This window comes from Scyliorhinus canicula, chromosome 9 (assembly GCF_902713615.1).
Source record: "Scyliorhinus canicula chromosome 9, sScyCan1.1, whole genome shotgun sequence".
NCBI lineage: Eukaryota > Metazoa > Chordata > Chondrichthyes > Carcharhiniformes > Scyliorhinidae > Scyliorhinus > Scyliorhinus canicula.
The window spans coordinates 152,799,963-152,824,817 of NC_052154.1; the positions used below are offsets into that span (position 1 = coordinate 152,799,963).

Below are 24,855 nucleotides of genomic sequence, written 5' to 3' on the forward strand. Positions count from 1 at the left end.
CTTGGGTTACTGTCTGTGCGGATTCTGCATGTTCTCCCCTTGTCTGTATGGGTTTCCGTCCACAGTGTTATGTAAAGAGACAAATGACCTGTGACTAGAATCAGTTGTGGACTGGACAGAGACCTATGTAGATGCAAGCATGGAGTTACCTCATAGCAAGGTCTATACCCTGTGTGTGTGTATACATATATATATATACCCACAATCATAGAATCAAAGACTTTACAGTGCAGAAGGAGGCCATTTGGCCCATCGAGTTTGCCTGGCTCTTGGAAAGAATACCCTACCTAAGCTCACACCTCCACACTATCCCTGTTACCCCACCTAACCTTTTGTTTGGACACTAAGGGGCAACTGAGCTTGGCCAATCCACCTAACCCGCATATCTTTGGACTGTGGGAAGAAACTGGAGCACCCGGAGAAAACCCACGCAGATACAGAATGACATCAAGGGCTATGGGGATAATAATAATAATAATCATTTATTGTCACAAGTAGGCTTCAATTAAGTTACTGTGAAAAGCCCCTAGTTGCCACAATCTGGCACCTGTTCGGGAAGGCCGGTACGGGAATTGAACCCGTGCTACTGAAATGATTTTGTATTGCAAGCCAGCTATTTAGCCCACTGTCCTAAACCAACCCCTAGTGGGGGGAAATGGTGTGAGGGATAGATAATCAGCCGTGTGCTGTTTAAATAGTGGAGCAGGCTCGACCAACTGAATGGCCCGCACGTGCTCCAATGTTGCTTGGGCCTGGAGAGGAACTTGTAGTGGGAGGGGATGTCGTCATGTTCTGCGTGGGTACGAGCAACATAGGTAGGGTTGTTACAGCCATGTGAGGAGGGGTAAAAATGACTCTCCTAGTATACCACTGCCTATAACAGGGTTTTGTTTGTGAATTTGTAAGGATGACGGTATTTACTCAGTGTCTGTTCTTAATCATTTACATGCTGTTTATCAAGAAAGTAGTTTGGCTGGCTTTCTTGTGTTTAAAACAAAAAGGGGTTTGTTTTATTGAGTTAAAAACCCATTCAGGTAAGCGGTATAAACAATATTAACACACATACTTGCAGAATGACAGTAAGTAGTTACTTTCCTACCCAAATTAAAGTTCAATGTTGAAAGGTGGAAAATTTGAGAGTTCAAGGTTTGACGCCTTGGCTGTGGCAGATTTTTCCCCACAGTAGGTTGAAGCCCATAAAAACTGCAATTGCTCGAATTACGATCCCAGACCAGACCCCAATAGTGGCTAGGATACAGGCGGGGTTAGCACTGCTGCCTCATAGCATCGAGGACCCGGGTTTGATCCCGGCCCCGGGTTCGATCCCGGCCCCGGGTCACTGTCCGTGTTGTTTGGAGTTTGCACATTCTCCCCGTGTCTGCGTGGGTCTCACCCCCATAACCCAAAAGATGTGCAGGGTAGGTGGATTGGCCACGCTAAATTGCCCCTTAATTGGAAAAAAATAATTGGGTATTCTGAAAAGCTTTTTAAGAAGGATATTGGAGAGAAACCCCAATACTGCATTTTCATTTTGTAAGGCTGAGAGGAAAGGATACTTTTCTCCAGAAGTGATTGTGCAAAGAAATAAGGATATGGTATATTAAAACAAATGTTATTGCTAAAACAGTATTGAAGTCTTTAACATCACACCAGAAAATAGCCCCCTTAAATAATATTACTCAATATAGTGAATACAGTACATTTAATTGCTCCCCCACCCCCTCCCCCACTTAAACAAGAAAAAAACCACCCCAGCTCTCAATCCACCTTATATACAAATGTCACAGAGGAATACTTGCTTCACAGAGTTATTCTTTGACACTGCTTGACAGGCAGCACCGTAGCACAGTGGTTAGCACTGTTGTTTCACAGTGCCAGTGTCCTGGATTCAATTCACGCTTGGGTCACTGTCTGTTCGGAGTCTGCACGTTCTCCCGTGTCTGCATGGGTTTCCCCTGGGTGCCCTGGTTTCCTCCCACAAGTCCCGAAAGACATGCTTGTTAGGCGAATTGTACGTTCTGAATTCTCCCTCTGTAATAATAATCTTTATTAGTGTCACAAGTAGGCTTGCATTAACAATGTAATGAAGTTACTGTTAAAATCCCATTTATCGCTACACTCCGGCTCTTGTTCGGGAAGGAGAATGTCCAGAATTCAGAATGTCCAATCTGTGTACCCGAACAGGTGCTGGAGTGTGGCAACTAGGGGATTTTACAGTAACTTCATTCCAATGTTAATGTAAGCCTACTTGTGACACTAATAAAGATTATTATTATTAAAAAGATCTGAATCAGGGCGCAACGTGGCACAGTGGCTAGCACTGCTGCCTATGGTGCTGAGGACTTGGGTTTGAATTCCGGCCCTAGGTCACTGTCCGTCTGGAGTCTCCCCATGTCTGCATTGGTTTCACCCCCACAACTCAAAGATGTGCAGGTTAGGTGGATTGGCCATTCTAAATTGCCCCTTAATTGGAAAAAATAATAATTGGGTACTCTAAATTTATATATTTTTAAAATCTGAATCCAGTCAGTCCCATCCAGAAACTGTTGGCGGGATTCTCTAACGGCAGAGTGTCCACGCCGTTGTAAACGCCGTCGCATTTTACAACGGCGTGAACGGGCTGACCCAACGACTAATTTTGGCCCCAACAGGGGGCCAGCACGGCAATGGAGCGGTTTGCGCCGCTCCAGTTGCTGATCCCGGCGTGAAATGGGCGCCGCGGGATCTGCACATGTGCAGTGGCTTCCATCAACATGCCGGCCCGACGGAACATGACGCTGGACGACAGGAGCCGGCGCGTAGGAAAGGAGGCAGGCCAGGCCACACCAGAGCCCCACTCCACAGGCCGCCCCCCCGACCATTACACCCCGAGTTCCCACCGGCTGAGAGCAGGTGTGGGCGGTGCCAGCAGGACTCGGCATTTTTACGGCTGCTCAGCCCATCCCGGGCCGAAAATCGGTGGGCCGGCCGCGTAGAATGGCCCACGACCGACGCCACGCCAACCATACTGGCCCCAATGGCGCTGATTCTCCGCTCTGCAGAGAATCGCATGCCGGCATCGGGGTGGCGTGGGGCGATTCGCGCCGGTCGGGGAGATTCTCCGACCCGGCCCTAGGCTGAGAGAATCCCGACCTGTATGCCTTCAAAATCAGTTTCAACTGGCTTGTTTCAGCTCCCCCTTGTCCTCAGACAAATCTGCACTGCTTTAAATACTGTTAATATATTTTAACTAACGTAAAGTGAGAGCAGAATTGTTTCACTAGGCACACAGCTTCAGTCAGATCACAACCAAACTGTAAATGCTTTCTCAAAAAGCCAGGTGTCTTTGCTCTACCCAACAATGACATAAAACATAGAACAGTACAGCACAGTACAGGCCCTTCGACCCACGATGTTGTGCCGACCATTTATCCTAATCTAAGATTAACCCCTTCAATTTACTGCTGTCCATCTGCCTGTCCAAGAATCGCTTAAATGTCCCTAATGATTCTGACACCACCACCTCTGCTGGCAGTGCATTCCACGCACCCACCACTCTCTGTGTAAAGAACTTGGGTGGGAATCTCTGATCCTGAGGCTAAGTGTGGACGCCGTCGGCCTCAGGATGAGCAATTCTGGCCCCTACAGGGAGCCAGCACGGCACTGGAGCAACCCTCACCGCTCCAGATGCTGATCCCGGTGTCAAGTGGGCACAAAGGGGTCCGCGCATGCGCAGAGGCTCCTTCTCCGCGCCGGCCCCGATGCAACATGGCGTAGGGCTACAGGGGCCGGCGCGGAAGAAAGGAGACCCCAGCCCGAGTGGGTGGCCCGCCAATCGTTGGGCACCGATCGCGGGCCAGGCCATATCGGAGGCCCCCCCGGGATCAGAGACCCTCCCCTCCACAGGTTGCCCCCGACCCTTCCACGCCGAGGTCCCACTGACTAAGATCAAATTAGATAGGTGCTGGCAGGACTCGGGTTTTTTCTTACGGCCGCTCGGCCCGAGAATCATCGGGGGGGGGGGGGGGGGGGGGGCCGGGGGGGGGGGGCGTAGAGCAGCCCCCAACTGGCGCCGTGGCAACCACGCCAGCACCAATTCTTCGCTCTGCGGAGAATCGCATCCCAGTGTCAGGGCAGCATAGCACGATGCGCGCCGGCCGCAGTGATTCTCCAGCCCGGTCCCAGGCTGAGAAAATCCCGCCCCCTAACTCTGCCATCTGCCCTATAATTGGTTGATTCAACCAATCACTTTAAAATCATGTCCCCTCATGACAGCCATTTCCGCTCTGGGGGAAAAGTCTCTGGCTATCCACTCTATCCATGCCTCTCATCACCTTGTACACCTCTATCAAGTCACCTCTGCCTTCGCTCCAGTGAGAAAAGCCCTAGCTCCCTCAATCTTTCTTCATAAGACAAGCCCTCTAGTCCAGGCAGCATCCTGATAAATCTCCTCTGCAACCTCTCCAAAGCATCCACATCCTTCCTATAATGAGGCGACCAGAACTGGACAAAATATTCCAAGTGTGGTCTAACCAGGGTTTTAAAAACTGTAGCAAAACCCCGCCGCTCTTAAACTCAATCCCCCTGTAAATGAAAGCCAACACACCCTACTCCTTTATTTTTTAAATAAATTTAGAGTACGCAATTTTTTTCAAATTAAGGGGCAATGTAGCGTGGCCAATCCACCTACCCTGCACATCTTTGGGTTGTGGGGGCGAAACCCACGCAAACACGGGGAGAATGTGCAAACTTCACATGGACAGTGACCCAGAGCCGGAATCGAACCTGGGACCTCGGCGCCATGAGGTAGCAGTGCTACCCACTGCACCACCGTGCTGTCCCACCATACGGCTTCTTAACAACCCTATCAACTTGGGTGGCAACTTTGAGGGATCTATTTATGTGGACCCCAAGATCCCTCTGTTCCTCCACACTTCCAAGAATCCTGCCTTTAACCCTGTATTCAGCATTCAATTTCAACCTTCCAAAATGAATCACTTCACATTTATCGAAGTTGAACTTCACCTGCCACTTCTCAGCCCAGCTCTGCATCCTGTCAATGTCCTGTTGTAACCTGCAACAGCCCTCGACACTATCTATAACTCCACTAACCTTCGTGTCATCGGCAAACTTAGTAACCCACTCTTCCACTTGCTTATCCAAGACATTTATAAAAACCACAAAGAGCAAAGGTCCCAGAACAGATCCTTGCGGGACACCACTGGTCACCGACCTTCAGGCGGAATACTTTTGATCCACTACCACTTGCTGTCATGGGCACCCGGAGGAAACCCACACAGACACAGAGAGAACATGCCGTCCCAGTGACCCAGCAGGGAATCGAATCTGGGACCCTGACGCTGTGAAGCCACAGTGCTAGCCATGTGTGCTACTGTGCTGCCCATCTGGAATCTGCTTCCAAAACCCTGTCAAGCGAAAAGTTCCAGATCATAACTCTTTTAAGAGTTTTGTTTTTACAAATCTCATCTCCTCATGGGTTCTTTTGCCAATTATATCAAATCTGTGCCTTCTGGTTACTGATTCTCCTACAATTGAAAACTGCTGCTCCTTGTTTGCTCGATTGAAAACCCTATAGCTTGTCACAATTTTCAACATAACATTCTCCATTCTGAGGCGAACAACCTGTGGTTTTCCAATCTCTCCACGCAGCTGGCGGTGTTTCGATGTATCCTGCCCACCTTCAGAAATCTGTGCATGCGCGCCTCGGGTTACCTGTCATTCATTCCGTTACTCAATCTGTTGTGTGAGTCGCCTCGTGCCTCGTCCAACACTGTACATAGGGTTTGTGATTCTCTCAGTTTATCTTGTCCTGCAATGGGACGACTTGTTGCTGGGTTTCATTTTCACAATCAATATCTGGGGTTCTGTGATGCCAACAGGATTTGGACCAATCTCGAGAAGACAATGATAGCAACAGCCTGTTAAAGCTTACTGGGTATTTTACAAGACTGCTGTATTGAGTATTGGGCAGCACAATAGCACAGTGGTTAGCAGTTTCTTTACAGCGCAGGGTCCCATGTTCGATACACAACTTGGGTCACTGACTGTGCAAGGACTGCATGTTCTCCCTGTGTCTGCATGAGTTTCCTCCGGGTGCTGCAGTTTCCTCCCACAAGTTCCGGAAGAACTGCTTGTTAGGTGAATTGGACATTCTGAATTCCCTCTCTAGTACCCAAACAGGCGACGGAGTGTGGCGACCTGGGGTTTTTCACAGTAACTTCATTGCAGTGTTAATGTAAGCCTACTTGTGACAATAAAGATTATTCTTATTATTAGTTGCAGCAACAGCTCTCGGTGAAGTGACATATTGAGCAGAACTGTTTAGCATTTTTATTTACCACCTTTCACCTCAGGCCATCGCCAAGGTGTTGCACAGACAAGAAAGCAGTTTTGGAGCATAGTCACTTGTGTAATGTAGGAAACACGGCAGCCAATTTACACACAGCAAGATCCCACAGACAGCAATGTGATCATCGGCAGATAATCTGGGCTGGAATTCTCCGGCCGTTGGGATTCTTTTTTCCTGCCATGGGTTTCCCGGCAGCATAGGGTGTCTTCAATGGGAAATCCCATTGACAGCAGCGGGAACAGAGAATCTTGCTGCCAGCGAATGGCACTCCGAGGAGAAACACGCGGCTGGGGGAGCGGAGAATCCAGCCGCTGTTTTATTTAGCGATGTTAATTGAGGAATGAATATTGGACAGGACACCAGGGAGCAGCACCCCTGCTCTGTGAAATAATTTAATTAGCTCTTTTGCACCCACCTGAGCAGGTAGATAGTGCCTTGTTTTAACGTCACATCTAAAAAAAGGCAAATGGAATGTTAGCGGTTATTGCAAAAGGACTAGAGCATAAATGTAGAGAAATGTTGTTGCAATTGCAGAGGGTGTTGGTGAGACCACATCTGGAGTATTGTGTCCAATTTTGGTCTCCTTATTTTTGAGGAAGGATGTGGTGGCATTGGAAGCAGTTTAGAGGAGATTCACCAGATTAATTCCTGGGTTGAAAGCGTTGACGTATGAAGAGAGATTGAACAGTTTAGAAGGATATGGGGATTTGATCGAGGTATATAAATTACTAAAACGGATTGATAAAGTAAACGTACACTAAATGTTCCCCCTTGTGGGGCAATCTCAACTGAGAGGTCACAGATATAGATTGAGAGGCATTTGATTTAAAACTGAGATGAGGAGGAACTACTTCTTGCAGAGGGTGGTGAATTTGTGGAACTCGTTACCTCATAGTGTGGTGAAGTCTGCAGCATTACATGGTTTCAAGAAGGAGATAGATCACCCTGTGCCCTGTTGTGGCGGGGTACCTGTTGGAATTCTTGACTCTTGAGAAGGTTAAGTTTGAACTGAGTGAAGGACGGTGGGGTTCTACAATTCATGGGTGTTATTCATTATGCACTTTCAAGAATTGGATAACATTGAACATTATTTGGGGGGGGGGGGGGGGTTGGGAGGAGGGGGACTATATGTGTTAAGGATAACTATGGGTCATTCCCGATTCCTTTTTTGTTATTTGTTTAAGTTAAGATGCGGGCAGTTGTTTGGAGGTTAGAGGGAGGATGGGATTGTTGTTGTTAATATGGGGATTGACATTATATTTGCTATTTTTTAAACGCATTTTATTCAAACTCGTATCAAAGTAGGTTACAGCAACTATACAGTTTGTACAGATTTTTCTCCAATTTCATCCCCCCCACCCCCCTGCGATGAACAGCTCCTCAAACACGGTTACAAAAATACCCCACCTTTTCTCAAACTCCCCTGCTGAGCCCCTTAAATCATACTTTATCTTCCCTAATTGCAGGAAGTCATACAGGTCCCCCAACCATGTTGCTACCCCCGATGGCGATGCCGACCGCCACTCCAGCAAAATTCGTCGCCGTGCAATCAGAGAGGCGAAGGCCAATACATCGGTCCACTCCCTCCTCCACTATCCTGGCTAAGACCGCGAACATTCCCACCCAGAATCTTCCCAATTTTTCACATCCCCAAAACTTGTGCGCATGATTCGCTGGACCCCGCCCACGCCTCTCACACTCATCTGCTACCCCCTGAAAGAGCCCACTAATTCTCGCCCGAGTCATATGCACTCTGTGCACCACCTTAAACTGTATCAGGCTCATCCTTGCACAAGAGGAGGTCCCGTTTACTCTTTGTAGTGCCTCACTCCATACGCCCCAATTGATCTCCATTTCCAACTCCGTTTCCCATTTCTCCTTGATCTTCACCAGCCGCTCGCCTCCCTGCTCCCCCGGCCACTTATATCCCCAATTCTTCCCTCCCCTTCCACATCTGGAAGCAGCAGTCGCTCCAGCAAGGTGTATCCCGGCAATCTAGGGAACCCCTTCCAGACCTTTCGTGCAAAGTCCCTAACCTGTAGATACCTAAACTTACTACCCCTCGTCAGCTCTACCCTCTCCCTTAGCTCCTCCAGACTGGCGAACCCTTCCTCCAAATACAAATCCCTCACCTTGACCAGCCCCACTTCCCTCCACCTCCTGTATTTACTATCCATCTCCCCGGCACAAACCCATGATTCTCGCACAGCGGCGTTAGCACCGACATCCCTTCCACCCTAAAATGCCTCCTCAGCTGATTCCATATCTTCACTGTGGACTGCACCACTGGGCTCCCTGAATACCTACTCGGAGCCATTGGCAATGCTGCCGTCACCATAGCCCTCAAACTAGACCCCTTACAAGATTCCTCCTCCATCCTAACCCACTCTGTCCCTTCTCCTCAGGGCCAGCCCAAGGTACCGGCAACTCAGGCAGTCGCCCAGGGCGCCTGTGCTAGGGGGCGCCAGAGACTCGGGTCCCGCGCATGCGCAGTTGGGCCGGTGCCAACCAGCGCATGCGCGGTGGCCACCCTCCCCCAGGACGGCCCCCCCCCCCCCCCCTCCGGCAGCCCCCCCTCCGTCCGCCCCCCCGCCTCGGCCCCCCCCCCCCCCGAAGGGCGCTGAAGTTCAGCTTGCCCGGGGCGCCAGCAACCCTAGGGCCGGCGCTGCTTCTCCTTCCCGCACCTCGGACATTATATTTGTTACTGCATATTGTTTCTTGTTGGTGGGTGCAAATTTGGGAGAAAATGTGAAAAAGGAGAATAAAAATATTTTTAAAAAGGTAGATAGATATATTTCTGATTTAAAAACAGGTTAAAGGGATATGGGGAACAGGCAGGGAGGTGGACTTTAGACAAGGAAGATCTGATTGAATGGTGGAACAGGCTCGAATTGCTGAATTGCCTACTTCCGCTCCTAATTCCAATGTTCCTATCCAAAAGACAGTAACCCTGATAGTGCAGTTGCATGCTCCTGCATTGGGAGTGTCAACCTTGATTTTTGTGCTCAAGCCTCTGGAGTGGAACTTGAGTCCATAACTTTCTGACTCAGCATCGAGGGTGCCACCAACTGGACACCATTCATAGCAGAAGCTATATTCCCTCTTAGTGGCCCAGCTTCCTAAGCTACCACCTGTGTGGCTATGCAAAAATAATTATAGGGTTATCAGCTTAAACAAATTGATGGTACATTTCTCAGAAATCACTGGGTAAGAGAACCATTGGCAATACACCAGTGGTCGGGCCAATGCTCATCATGACAGTGTTCCATGTTTGGCACCCGCTTGACCTTATCGAGGCCCTGCTGCCTTTTGCAGGCCCTTTCCCCTCATGACCCTGTGACAACTTGTGATGGGCCCTCCTCATCTGTATGAGAGCCATGACCAAGGGAGGGTTGTCTGAGCCTGAATCACAAATGCCTCAATGGATGTGTGAATCAATTGAAGTAATACATTTATTGAGCATGTCCTTTCTGGGCTTCTCTCCATCTAAAAGGCAAGTTCCAAACCCTTCACCTGACGTCCACCTAGACATGGCGTCCTCATTCCAGCCATCTGTAGCCACCGGCCATTCCCTCAATACAAAATGGAGGAACGCAAAGCTTGCAGGTTAAAATGGACAAAGTTTGCAGCACAAGCAGGCTGCACCAAGCAAATGTGTATTCTGTCTGCTAAGAGAGCAGACAGCACCGAAACGAACATTCCGCATACTAATCAGGCAATCTCCGGGATAGTTAACATAGCAGTGGAACGATCCCAGGAACAATGGACACAAATAGAGAAGTAATTGCAACAGTGTATGGGAAACCAGACACCCCGGCACCAGCGGGGTTCGAAAACAAAGCACCTGAAGGCCCACCCAGCAACCGAGGGACAGCCTCAGTATTGGGGGGATTCAAACAAATCGATTGGGAAGAGACCCAATCGATTCCCAGCAGGAAAAGGGTCCGCCCAAAAGAGCGCGAAGCCCTAGGACCTATAAAAGACAGGTCCCACATTTAGTTTGTTCTTCTTAACCAGTCCTCCTCTCTGGACCAGCATCTCGACCAGTTTTTGCCAAAGAAGACCTTGAACGAGAGAGAGGAGAGGTTTGGGACAGCAGCCGCAGCAAGTAAGTGTCTCACAAAGATCGCTACCAGATATAGACACTCCTGACCCCTTTTTAACCCATACCAACCTGAAGTCTGCAGACCAGAGCAGAGCAAGAGGCTTTGTCCCCTGATCCGGCAGTTCCCTTTGAGATAAGTATTGGTTTATTTAGTGGTAGGAATAGTTTAATCATCTTAGCGTGTGCATGGGTAGTATTATAATTGTATTATAATAAACTCAGTTGTTTGAACTTACTAATTGGTGTATGGTTTTATTGTTTTGAACTTGACCTTGAAACTTGTGGCGGTATCTTAACGATACCTGGCGACTCCAGAGCTAAGTAACGAAACAGAGCCAAATTGAGTGTTAAGCACACTCACCCAGAACGAGCAACACATCCCAGTTGAAGGACAAACTGGAGGATCAGAGATTGGTGTGCTTCTCATTCATACATACCTGCATATGGAGACATTGCTCTTTGACCAAAATAATGAGAGCCATGTGCAAGATGCTTCACGTGGACATTTTCCCGCATGTCTCCAGCTTTCAAACTTGTTCCACCACTTTGTACCCTCCCCAAAACCCACCAACCTCGCTCCCCCCCCCCCCATCACCATAGACCCTCGCAATGTCACCATTCCTCTGCACTCTGTCACACTTGAACCTCCCCATGTTACCATGGATCCCCTCATGATTTAGCTCCACATGCCTTCTCTCCTCTCAGACCCGACACCAGCTACTGTCTCCTGCCCACCCTGACCTCCCCCCCCCACCCACACTGTTGTCCGAGCCACCAGTCTTATCCCCCTCCATGAACCACTTGATGAGATCTTCACTTACTAGTCTCGCATTCTGCACCTGCCACCCCTCTGACTGTGACTGTTCCCTCCTATAACCAGTACTCTGAGTTCTCCCTCCAGGAGCCCACCGACAACACCAATGATCCTGCTCTGTAAGGTACTCCCCACCCCACCCTTCCCCAGACAATAACCCCCACTTCCCCAGACGTTCCCTCTAACTTCCCCGGACAACCACCCGATTCTCACCTTGTAAACCTATTTCCCCTTTCCATCCTTCGTTCCACCGTTCCAGTCTTCACCTCCCTTCCCAGTTTAGCCTTGGCATAGTGTTTGTTAACGGCACTCAGGTTATGAAAGGCCCCCAAGAAATGGAAAGAAACATCTGCAGACCTCAAAGTTGTTGACTAAGTGAGCCTTGCAGCTGCACGTCACTTGTATATGGTTGGCAAAAATAGATTGTTCTAAGTCCAAATGACGGGGCACTTCTGTGAGTTGCCCTATTAATGGGCATCCATGAGATGCAAGTGTGGTTCTCGGCATGGATCAAAGTGTAACCCAAGCCACCGTTAACCCACCATCAAAGTCAGGAGAACAAAATTCCAAACTCATTCACACTGGTGGGAAATTGACTTTTTCCATCGTACCAAATTTATTGCCCTTGTTGGCTATGATTTCCGCTGCTGATGGGAGTGGAAAGTTCAACCAAAATTTGTGTTGTACCGTAGACTTGCAAGGCTACCTTCATATCAGGAAAAAGAGAATTCTGTTTTACATTGTTAGTAAATGAGTCATGTAAAGGAAAATGCAGGGCTTGACTTTGTACAGATCATAAAATGTCAAGACTGGTTTGTAAAGTGTCGGGCAGCATATTTAACAAGCCTGGACACCCTTGACTTTCCGGGTCTATGAAACGTCATATCTCAAACTATTAGTGTCTGATCTGTACGCTCCTGTTCCAAGGCAGACATTGAGCCGGACAAATTAGCTGGAGACACAATCAGACAGCAGTCAAGTAAAGTAGACAGTGTTCACCTTGATGGGAGCCCACACTGTTTGGGTTCAGTAACTCAGGTCACCAAACTGGAGGCATCACAAATTAAAGGTTAATCCCTGGCCATTGCTGCAATAAAACAAGACTGACTTTCTATCTCCTTCAGTTCATCTCGGGCTGGTTTCTTCAGACCCGTAAACTTGGAATTTAAAAGGCAATCTATTAATTTTACCCACCAGCAATAATTAACTGGAAACTTGCAATGGGTGGTAGAAGTTTTGGCCTCTTCCGCAAATTGCAATATTACGCTAAGTCAATTGCTATTTTTAAAACCTGAGACTGAGACTGTTAGATATTTGTTAATCAAAGGTATTAAGGGATATGGGGTAAACTCTGGTGTATGAAATTATGAATGACAGGATAGCGGAGGGAGTGGCATGTGGCGCAGTGGTTAGCACTGGGACTACGGCGCTGAGGACCCGGGTTCGAATCCCAGCCCTGCGTCACTGTCCATGCGGAGTTTGCACATTTTCCCCATGTCTGCATGGGTTTCACCCCCACAACCCAAAGTTGTGCAGGTTAGGTGGATTGGCCATGCTAAATTGTCCCTCAATTGAAAAAAAAATAATTGGGTACTCTAAATTTTAAAAAAAAATGAATGACAGGATAGGGTCAAGGGGCTATATGACCCACTCATGTTCCTAGGCATTTATATAGTGCATTTGCTAAACATTTCAAGATGTTTCACAGGAGTGAAAATTGACACCGAGTCAATAAAGGGGATAACATAACAGGGACTAAAACCTTGGTCAAAATAGAAGGATATTCAGGAGCACCTTAAAGGAAGGAGAGAGAGAGAGAGATCATTTGGCCCATCGAATCTGTTCCGCAAGTCAATAACATCATGGCTGGCCTGTTATGGCCTTGACTCCGCTTTCCTGTCTCTTGTACCCGCCCCCCCCCCGCCCCCACCGATAACCATTGACCATTGACTCCCTTGCCAATCAAAGATTCTGACGAACACTGCCTTGAAATTATTCAAGGACCCAGCCTCCACTGTTGACTGGGCAGAGGTTGCCAAAGACTAAAGGCACCCTGAGAGAAGTAATTACTCCTCATCTCCGCCTTAAAAGAAAGCCCCCTTATTTTTAAACTGTGCCCCTTCATTCTAGACTCTCCATGAAAACAATTTAAAAATTCCAGCACAGAGATAGAGAATTTCTGATCAAAAAGGCACCTCAGGTGCAAAGATAATCGACTTCTGGAAAAGATAGCTTACGATTTAAACTTAAATTGTCTCCAATGTGATGAGTGTAGGAATTTAATATACATTGTATTGTAAATATTTGGTGAAGTAAGGGTTAAAAGACTGGGTTAGAGTGTGTTTGACTGCTGCAGTCATGTTTTAAAAGAACCTTGGTTTGAAAAACAACAAAGCTTTTAGGAGCCAGAGCTACAATTAACCATCGCAAAACACTTGGGCTAATGCAAGTTTATTTTAATTAAGGAGATTCTGTGGGGAGTTAATTAGTTTTCAACTTGGTGAGATGATGTCCTTACTGCAAATGGTTTGGATGGAGCAGATTTTGGCAGGTGTGTACAGGAAGGATTCCTGACTCAATATGTAGATAGACTAGGGGGGATGCCAAATTGGATTTGGTGCTTGGAAACAAAGCAGGCCAGGTGGTAGATGTCTCGGTGGGAGAGCATTTCGATGACAATTCCTTGACCTTTACCATAGTCATGGAGAGGGATAGGAACAGACAGTATGGGAAGGTATTTAATTGGAGGAAGGGAAATTATACTGCTATGAGACAGGAGCTGAGCAGCATAAAGTGGGAACAGTTCTTCTTGAGGAAATGCACAACAGTAATGTGGGGGTTGTTTAAGGAGTGCTGGATAGTTTTGTCCCAATGAGACGAGGGAGGAATGGAAAGGTGAATGGGCCTTGGATGACGACCTTCTAGTCAAGAGGAAGAAGGAAGCTTACTTAAGGTTAATGAAGCAAGGATCTGGCACGACTCTAGAGGGTTACAAGGTAGTCAGGAAGGAACTCAAAAATGGACTTAGGAAAGCTAGAAGGGGGCATGAAAAGCCCTGGCGGGAATTTTAGGGGAAACCCCAAGGTGCCAAGGTGTTCTACACTTCTGTGATAAATAAGAGGATGATCAGAGTGAGAGTAGGGCTGATCAGGGATAGTGGAGGGAACTTGTGCCTAGAGTCTGAGGAGATGGGGGGGGGGGGGGGCCTAAATGAATATTTTGCTTCAGTAGTCACTAGAGAGAGGGACCTTGTTGCTGACGAGAACAGTGTGAACCAGGTTAATAGACTCGAACAGGTTGATATTAAGAAGGAGGATGTGCTGGAAATTTTGAAAAGCATAAGGATAGATAAGGTCCCCTGGGCTTGACGGGATATACCCAAGGTTACTACGGGAGGTGAGGGAGGAGATTGTTGCGCTGTTGGTGGTGATCTTTGCGTCCTCATCCTCCACTGGAGTAGTACCGGGTGATTGGAGGGAGGCGAATGCTGTTCCCCGTTCAAGAAAGGGAATTGGGAAATCCCTAGGAATTACAGACCAGTCAGTCTAACTTCTGTGGTGAGCAGAATATTGGAAAGGATTCTGAGAGATAGGGGGCGGGATTCTCCAACGCCCCGCCGGCTCGGAGAATCGCCAATCCCACCCTAAAGCCGGCTGCCGAATTCTCCGGCACCGGGGTTTCGGTGGGGGCGGGAATCACGCCGTGCTGGTCGGCGGCCGCTCGCCCCCCCCCCCCCCGGTGATTCTCCGGCCCATGATGGGCCGAGCGGCCGCCCGTTTTCGGCCAAAGCCACTGGCATAAATCAAACCAGGTCCATACCAGCGGGACCTGGCTCAACGGGCGGCCTGCAGAGTCCTCGGGGGGGGGGGGGATCTGGCCCTGGGGGGTGCCCCCACAGTGGCCTGGCCCGCGACCGGGGCCCACCGATCCGCGGGGGGTGGGCCTGTGTCGTGGGGGCACTCTTACCCTCCGCGCCAGCTGCTGTCAACCACTGCAAAGAAGAACACCCCTGCGCTTGCACTGGGATGATGCCAGCATACGCTGGCGCTCCCGCGCAGGTGCCAACTCGCGCTGGCCGGCGGAGGCCCTTCGGCGTCAGTTGGCACAGCGCCAAGCCCTTCCGTGCAGGCTAGTGCGGCGCCAACCCCGCCGTCGTCGGCCTATCCCCTGAAGGTGCGGAGGATTCCACACCTTTCGGGCGGCCCGACGCCGGAGTGGTTGACGTCACTCCTCGGCACCGATATGGCCCGCTCCGCCGGGTAGGGGAGAATCCCGCCCAGGATTTATGATTATTTAGAAAAACATAGTTTGATTAAAGGTTTGTGAGTGGCATGGATTTGTGAGGGGCAGGTCATGCCTCAGAAGCCTCATTGCATTCTTTGAGGATGTGACGAGACACATTGATGAAAGTCGGGCAGTGGATGTGGTGTATATGGATTTCAGTAAGGCATTTGATAAGGTTCCCTATGGTAGGCTCATTCAGAAAGTTTGGGGGCATGGGATACAGGGAAATTTGGCTATCTGCATATAGAATTGACTGGCCGAGGTACAGTGAAAAGTTTGGTTCTGCGTACAGTCCAGACAGATCATGCCATACGTGAAAAAACATAGGACATACGCTAGATACACAATGTAAATACATAGACACAGGCAATGGGCAGCACGGTAGCATGGTGGTTAGCATAAATGCTTCACAGCTCCAGGGTCTCAGGTTCGGTTCCCGGCTGGGTCACTGTCTGTGCGGAGTCTGCACATCCTCCCCGTGTGTGCGTGGGTTTCCTCCGGATGCTCCGGTTTCCTCCCACAGTCCAAAGATGTGCGGGTTAGGTGGATTGGCCATGCTAAATTGCCCGTAGTGTCCTAAAAAGTAAGGTTAAGGGGGGGGGGTTGTTGGGTTACGGGTATAGGGTGGATACGTGGGTTTGAGTAGGGTGATCATTGCTTGGCACAACATCGAGGGCTGAAGGGCCTGTTCTGTGCTGTACTGTTCTATGTTCTAATGGGTGAGCATATGGAGTGTAGTGCTACTCAGTAGAGGATATACATGGAGAGATCAGTTCAGTCCATAAGAGGGTCACTCAAGAATCTGGTCACGGCGGGTGTCATGAGAATGTTACTGTAAGAAATGTTTAGCTGCTCATATTACTGCAGTGATGTCAGAGTGTGGGTGGAGCTGGGCTGTGTCAGCTTTTTACTTTCATTTTAGGCTGTTTGCTGCAGGGTCTGTTTTAGTTTTGTTTTCAGTGTTGGAGCTGAAGCCAGACAGAGCAGGTGTACTGTTGATCTCTCTGCCATGAAAAGACTATCTCTTGATCATTTGGTGAATTCAGAATTATAATGTTCTCAGTAGTGAATGTAAGCCTAATGTGCTTCTGTTAAAAGGTGTTTCCTTTCACTTCCGGTGGCAGCGATGATCGAGTGAGCCGCACATTCGGCGGACTCTCACTCCGGCGGGGCTTTAGGGACTGATTCCCCGCGATAGCGGGACTGCGGAGCGGCGAAAAGACGGCCGCAGAAGTGCGGAGGAGCGGGCTGCAGTGCATGGAACCGCAGGAGACCAGGAAGCAAAGGAAGAGGGAGAGAAAGGGACAGAGGCAAGGAGCTGAGGAAGCTGACCTGAAACCCAAGATGGTGGACACACGGACCTCGGACTCAGCAATCCAGCAGGCGCTGGAGAATATGCTACAGGTGATGAAAAGCAGTTTTGAGTCGCTGAAGCGGGACAACTTGGACCCACTTCAGAAGGCAGTGGATCAGCTGAATCAGAGGCTGGGAAAAAAAATGAAAAACATGCTCAGGATGTAAAAGTTAAGGAGCTGGGAGAGGCGGTGGAGGAGCAGGCGGATGCGCAGACGGTCGCGACGCTAGAAGTTGACGGGCTGAAGGAGCGCAAAGAAGACTGCTGGACAGAGGGGAGGAGTTGGAAAATAGAGTCCGCAGGAATAATCTGAGGATCATCGGCCTCCCGGAGGGGGCTGAGGGAGCTGATGCCACAGCGTTTGTGGCAGACCTGTTGGTGCAGCTGATGGGGGCTGAAGCCTTTCCGCGACCACCGGAGCTGGAGGGGGCATACAGAGTGCAAGCGAGGCAGGGGCGGCCGTGTGATCATGATGATATGCTCACAGTGATGTCAGACAATAGCCCCTGTTTCACAAGCCAGGAATGGGCCAGCTTCGCCCAGCAGTACAACTTCGCACACATCACATCCAGTCCCCTGTACCCTCAGTCCAATAGCAAAGCGGAAAAGGGAGTTCATATAGTCAAGAGGCTACTCTGGAAGGCTGCCGATGCCGGCTCTGACTTCCATCTTGCTCTGTTAGCCTATCGCTCCGCCTCGCTCTCCACTGGGCTGTCGACTGCATAGTTACTGATAAACCGCACCCTCAGGACGACGGTACCATCGATTCACGCCCCCAATCTTGATCATGTCCCCATGCTCCACAGGATGCAGATACCTCAGGTGCAGCAAAAAGCAACACACGACTCACGTGCTGCTGATCTCTCCAACATCCAGCCAAACGACAAGGTTCGCATTCATCTACCGGTTGGTGGCTGGTCTGCACCTGCTGCTGTCCTCAGGCAGGCGGCCCCCTGTTCCTTCCTGGTCCGGTTTCCGGACGGATCCATTCAGCGCCACAATCAGCGTGCCCTTCGCCTTGTTCCACAGTCGTCACGGGATCCTCCGAACAGTTCCTCTGCTGACCCTACCATGGACTGTGCAGAGCTTCCGATCACTCTGCCTCCCCCTGACTGTGCTGCAGCCCACCCAGCCCCTCTGCTGATCCTGCCATGGACTGTGCAGAGCTTCCGATCACTCTGCCTCCCCCTGACTGTGCTGCAGCCCACCCAGCTCCTGACCTGCCAGCTATTAACCCACCCTTGAGGCGGTCAACCAGAGTTCGTCGCCCACCTCAGAGACTGAATTTATGAACTTTGTAAATATGTGGACTCTCTGAGATGTTTCCTTCCTTGTTAAAATCGTTTTCCAGTGGTTTGTATATAGCATTGTTCTTATTCAATTTGCTGCATATTAATTATGTGCACCAGGCACCTTCCCTTGTATATAGCTTTGTTTCCTGTATATAGATTTGTACATATGTCTTTGCACCTCACATGTAGTTAGGAACATTCTTCACACACCCACACTAATTATTGTCATACATTCACATCAACATTTTTTTAAAAGAGGAGGATGTCATAATATACACCAATATATCATGGTGCAGACACATACTGATGGACACACATTCGGACCAATCAACATGCACAAACACTGCAGCCAATCACCAGTTAGAACACACACACTATAAAGGCAGAGGGCATCACTTTTCCCGCTCATTCTGGATGCTGCCTCTCAGAAGAACAAGAGCTCATCAAGTATAGTACAGACTCACACCACGTGCTGAGAGATTCAACTGGTTCGGACAGGCACAGGTCTCTAGTTAAACTAGCATTGTTTAAACCCACAGTTCTCGTATGTCTATTATTTTATAAGTAGTTAATTAAATTATAAGTAGTTAATTAAATAGAGTTGAACCTTCTTCAGTGTTGGTGGCATACGTTAGCTTCACAAGTCTACACTGCCCAAAACTTCAATAACAATGGGCGGTTTTAATCTCCAAATAAGTTGGATTAATCAAATTGACAAAATTAGATCTGAAGATAAGTTCATTTAAGTGCATTTGGGACAATTTCTTCGAACAGTAAGTTCTGGAACAAACAGGGAACAGGCTAATTTAGACTTGTTAATGTGTAATGAGACAGGATTAATTAATGATCTCAAAATGATAGAATTTCCAGGGAAGAGTGATCAAAGCATGGTAGAATTACACATTAATTTTGAAATGGAAAACCTTGGTTAAGTGTCTTAACTGTGAAATTGCTTTTATTTAAGTTGCTGACCAGAAGATTGGGAAAATGGTAGAAATCAGGAAAGGCTGCTTTAAGAAACAACAAAGTGAGAGAAAATAGAGTTTGAGAGTAAATTAGCAAAACATACAGCAAGAGTTTCCACACATTTATAAATGGAAAAGAGTAGCTAAAGTGAGCATTGGTCCTTTGGAGAATAAGACAGGGGAACCAATAATAGTAAAGAAGGAAATGGGACAGGCTTTGAATAAATAATTTGAATTTGTTTTCACAGTAGAAGGGAGGAAGGGATAAATCAGGAAACTACAGACCTGTCAGTCTAACATTAGTGGTGGGGGAACTATCGGAAGCAGAAACAGAATTAATCTGCATTTGGAGAGGCAGAGATTAATCAAGAACAGTCAGCATGGTTTTGTTAAGGGGAGGTAATATCTGGCCAACTTGATTGAATTTTGTGAAGAGGTGACCAGGTGTGTAAATGAGGGAAATGCATTTGACATAGTCTCCATGGACTTCGACAAATCTTTGGACAAGGTCGCACACGAGAGACTGATGGCAAAGATTTTTTTTTATAAATGTTTTTATTCAGTTTTCATATTTTATATTGAACAAATTACAAATTGTTAGGAGAGAAAAAAAAACAAACACGCAAAAATTAACATACATATTTACAGGTAAGCATCTTCGTAGTAGTAACTGCGCCCCCCCCCCCCCCTCAACATGTTTATTTAGTTTGGTTTTGGGCCTTAGCTAGCCATCGAACCCCCGTAACGAACCTGTAGCCCCCCCCCCGCCCCTCCCGCTACCTTCCCCCGACTATTCTTCCTCTTGTACATTGGCCACAAATAGGTCCCGGAACAGTTGCATGAATGGCTCCCACGTTCTGTGGAAGCCGTCGTCCGACCCTCGGATGGCAAATTTGATTTTCTCCATTTGGAGAGATTCCGAGAGGTCGGACAGCCAGTCCGCAGCTCTGGGCGGTGCTGCTGACCGCCAGCCAAACAGGATTCTACGGCGGGCGATCAGGGAGGCAAAGGCAAGGGCGTCCGCCCTCCTCCCCAGGAATAGATCTGGCTGTTCTGAAACCCCGAAGACCGCCACTATCGGGCATGGCTCCACCCTCACTCCCACCACTTTGGACATAACCTCGAAGAAGGCTGTCCAGTACTCCACGAGTCTGGGGCAAGACCAGAACATGTGGACTGATGGCAAAGATAAGAGTCCATGGGATCCAAGGAAATTTGGCCAATTGGATCGAGAATTTGAGTGGCAGGAAGCAGAGTGTGATGGTTGAGGGTGTTTTTCTGACTGGAAGCCTGTGTCCAGTGGGATCCCACAGGGATCAATGTTGGGGCCATTACTGTTTGTGGTAGATACAAATGATTTGACATGAATGTAGGAGGGTTGATCAGTAAGTTTGCGGATGATACAAAAATTGGTGGGGTGGATCATCTTTGATTATAGGAGAATATAGATAGGCTGACCAGTGGTAAATGAATCCATTGGATCCGCGGATGTTTGGCAAATTAGATCCAAAACTGTCTCAGTGGCAGGAGATAGAGGGTGATGGTCTAATGTTTTTTGTGACTGGAAGCCTGTGTCCAGTGGTTTTCCACAGGGATCAGTGCTGGGTCCCTTGTTGTTTGTTGTGTACATTAATGATCTAGATGTGGAAGTAGGAAGTATAACCAGTACATTCACAGATGACACGGAAATTGCTGGTGTGCTAAATAGCAAGGAGGAATGCCTTAGATTACAGGATAATATAGACGGGCTGACCAGGTGGACCGAACAGTGGCAAATGGAATTTAACCTGAAAAGTGTGGTGATTCATTTTGGGAGGACTAACAAGGCAAGGCAAAATAAACGATAGGATTCTAGGAAGTTCAGAGGACCAGAGGGACCTTGGAGTGCATGTCCAAAGTTCCCTGAAATCAGCAGGACAGGTGGTTAAGAGGGCATATGGAATATTTGCCTTCATTAGCCGAGTCATAGAATATAAGAGCAGGAGGGAGGTTATTATGGAGCTGCATAAAATGCTTGTTAGGCCATTACTAGAGTATTGTGCGCAGTTCTGGTCGCCATACTATAAGAAGGTTGTGACTGCACTGGAAAGGGCACAGAGGAGATTCAGCAGGATGTTGCCTGGGCTAGAGAATTTCAGCAATGAAAAGAGACTGGTTAGGCTGGGATTGACTTCTTAGAGCAGAGAAGACGGAGGGGGAAACTGATTGAGGTGTACAATGAGGGACATTGATAGGGTAGATAGGAAGAAGCATTTCCGCTTAGTAGCAAGGGAGCATTGATTTAAGGTAAGAAACAGGGGATTTAGAGCGGATTTACTTCCCTCAGTGTCCTCTGCTGCATCTGATTTGACCCTTGCAATTTGCCAGCTTCCAGTAGAGCCACCCTACCTAACATCCCCTTGTTTAGCCCATACAATTTCTCAACTATCTCCTCATTCACAACTATCTCCTCATTCACTATGACTTTGACAGCATATTCTTCCTTTGCAAAGGCATTCACAAAGTACTGGTCTAGTGCCTCCGCTATGAGCCCTGTGTCCACCTGTAGATCTTGTTTTTGGTTCTTATTGTTCTTGCATCCCCCTCTTATACTGCTTATATGCCTGTGGATGACTTTTGGATTCCTTTTTAGGTTAGCTGCCAGTCTCTCCTCATACTCTCTCTTTACCCCTCTTATTCACTTTCCATCTGAACTTGCAGCATTCAGCCTGGTCCTCACTTGCATTATCAACCTGACCGTTTGTCTTACCCTCTTTTTGCTTCTTCATATTCTGGTTCATCATTCCTTTCCACCTTTTTGGGATGTGCCTCTATCCAAAGCATCACCTCTTTTGATTTCAGCCTGCCAATCTTTCACTCTGATTTACTCTGGACAGATTCATTCCCAGTCCAGTGAAATTATCCCTCCTCCAATTAAGTATTTATTTTTACCTCTTTAAAACATGGTAGCATAGTGGTTAGCACTGTGGCTTCACAGCGCGAGGGTCCCTGGTTCGATTTCCACTTGGATCACTGTCTGTGCAGACTCTGCACATTCTCCCGTGTCTGCGTGAGTTTCCTCCGGGTGCTCCAGTTTCCTCCCACAGTCCAAAGATGCGCAGGTTAGGTGGATTGGCCATGCTAAGTTGCCCTTAGTGTCCAAAAAAGGTTAGGTGGGGTTACTGGGTTACGGGGATAGGGTGGAGGTGTGGGTTTGGATAGGGTGCCATTTCCATGGCAGGTACTGACTCGATGGGTGAATGGCCTCCTTCTGCACTGTAAATTCTATGATACAATGGCTTTAATGTGCACTTGAGAGATGGTTTAAATCTCATCCCAAAGACTAAACAAGCAAATCTTCAGTCAGAAGCCAGAAGCGGGGACAGTGGTATTTTCACTGGACTAGTAAACCAGGTTCAAATCCCGCCACTGCAGATGGTGACTGATGTGTTAGGCGGGTTGGTTTGACGTTGACTGCAACTGGATGCAGGGAAGCTAGAAACAAATGTCGAACACAGGAGATGATCCAACACTGTTTTATTTAAACTATGAACGGCTGTACATGTTCAGCTGTGGGTTGACACTCTACTAATCCTACTGACGACCTCTTACTGGTTCGACCAGACTTACTAGCTACTACATGGCAATAGTGCCCACTAACTTGTGCACTCTGACTGTCTCAGTGTCTGGGTCCCGAAAAGAGCAGGAGTCTTAATGCCCTGTGAGCTTCATAGTGGTGGTGTCTTGTCTGGTGATTGATTGTTCTGTGTTGTGTGTTCATTGGTCATCATATGTGTCAATCACTGCCTGTCTGCATCTCATTATATACATGAGTGGATATTATGACAGGGACATCTGAATTAAATAAAAATCTGGAATTAAAAGATGATAAAAGAGGGGCAGCACGGTAGCATGGTGGTTAGCATAAATGCTTCACAGCTCCAGGGTCCCAGGTTCGATTCCCGGCTGGGTCACTGTCTGTGCGGAGTCTGCACGTCCTCCCCGTGTGTGCATGGGTTTCCTCCGGGTGCTCCGGTTTCCTCCCACAGTCCAAAGATGTGCAGGTTAGGTGGATTGGCCATGCTAAATTGGCCTTAGTGTCCTAAAAAAGTAAGGTTAAGGGGGGGGTTGTTGGGTTACGGGTATAGGGTGGATACGTGGGTTTGAGTAGGGTGATCATTGCTCGGCACAACATCGAGGGCCGAAGGGCCTGTTCTGTGCTGTACTGTTCTATGTTCTATGATCATGAAACCATTGTCAATTGTCATAAAAATCCATCTGGTTCACTAACGTCCTTTAGTGAAGGAAATCTGCCATCCATACCTGGTCTGGCCCACATGTGACTCCAGGCGCACAGCAATGTGGTTGCCTCTTAACTGCCCCCTCAAGGGCAATTAAGGATGGGCAATAAATATTGGCACAGCCTGCAACGCCCACGTCCCCTGAAGGAATAAATTTCATGTAATGGGAGCCTCAGTCACCTGGAAGATGTGCTCAAATGGCTGGAGTGAGGCTCAAAACACACTACTTAATGAGAGAGACACCCACTCAGCTTCCGCCGGCTCCTTCAAACGTATATCAAGGGTTGTAAAAAAAATCAGGACGCCCTTTAAATGCGCGTCTTCGCACTCGATATTTAACAGCACATCACAAAACAGAATGGTAGGAATTCAAGAGACAAATATCGCTTGTGCCAACTCTTAAAGAACCATCTATTTAATCTCACTTCCAATGTTAATTTCTCCCCAATTATTTATCTACATTTCTACAGGATTATTCAGGAGACAGACATGAGATCTCAGTTCTAATGAAAGGTCACAGTTTCTCCCTCCACAAGTACTGCCTGACCTGTTGAGTATTCCCAATATCCTCCCTTCACATTTCTACCCTCTGCAGCGCTTCCATTGCGCCTGGGATCCCCCCAGACTGTAATCTGATATCCCACAGTTAGTCCCAAAGTCCTCACCGTGCTCACTTCACTGGAACTCCGGGTGCTCGTTTCAGAAAAATATCGGACCTCAGTCACTTCCTCACAGTTCTGTTTGAAACAAGCTGAGCCAAGGCCTCTCCGTGCTGTGCTCAGAACTGGCGCAATATTTCTTTGCCTCAATCGCCTCCAAATCCCACAGGTTACCTACTAACCGCTCCTCCTCACACCGCTCCACCCTCCCGGACTATCATCCAATAGATTATTGTTTTCCAATGTGCTCCCGGTGTGATTTACCAGCCGAAGTTGAAACGCAACAGGCGATTCCAACCCTCATCCTGTGTTCATATTGTCGGATCAGCGTGGCAGACGGTGGCCCCAGGGTTGGCGAAGTGCGCGGCGATATTGAGCGAAATTGTTCACTCCCAGTGCAATATTAAGGAGCCATTCACCCCCCTGCAATATTAAAGACCCGCTCACTCCCAGTGTAATGATAAAGATCCACTCACTCCCTGTGCAATATTAAAGATCCACTCACTCCCTGTGTAATGATAAAGATCCACTCACTCCCTGTGCAGTATTAAAGATCAACTCACTCCCTGTGCAATATTAAAGATCCACTCACTGCCTGTGCTATAATAAAGATCCACTCACTCCATGTGCAATATTAAAGATCCACTCACTCCCTGTGCTATAATAAAGATCCACTCACTCCCTGTGCAATATTAAAGATCCACTCACTCCCTGTGCAATATTAAAGATCAACTCACTCCCTGTGCAATATTA

The 24,855-nt window shown here is 48.1% G+C and overlaps 1 protein-coding gene across 1 annotated transcript in view; it reads right to left on the bottom strand.

Moving 5' to 3' along the window:
- Positions 1-24,399, bottom strand: part of LOC119971010 (alpha-1,6-mannosyl-glycoprotein 4-beta-N-acetylglucosaminyltransferase-like) — an 80,750-nt gene extending 56,351 nt beyond the window's left edge. Inside the window, 1 exon segment of the mRNA XM_038806127.1 lies at positions 24,109-24,399. The gene's annotated coding sequence lies outside the window, so the exon portion shown is untranslated.
- Positions 24,400-24,855: the final 456 nt, after the last annotated feature.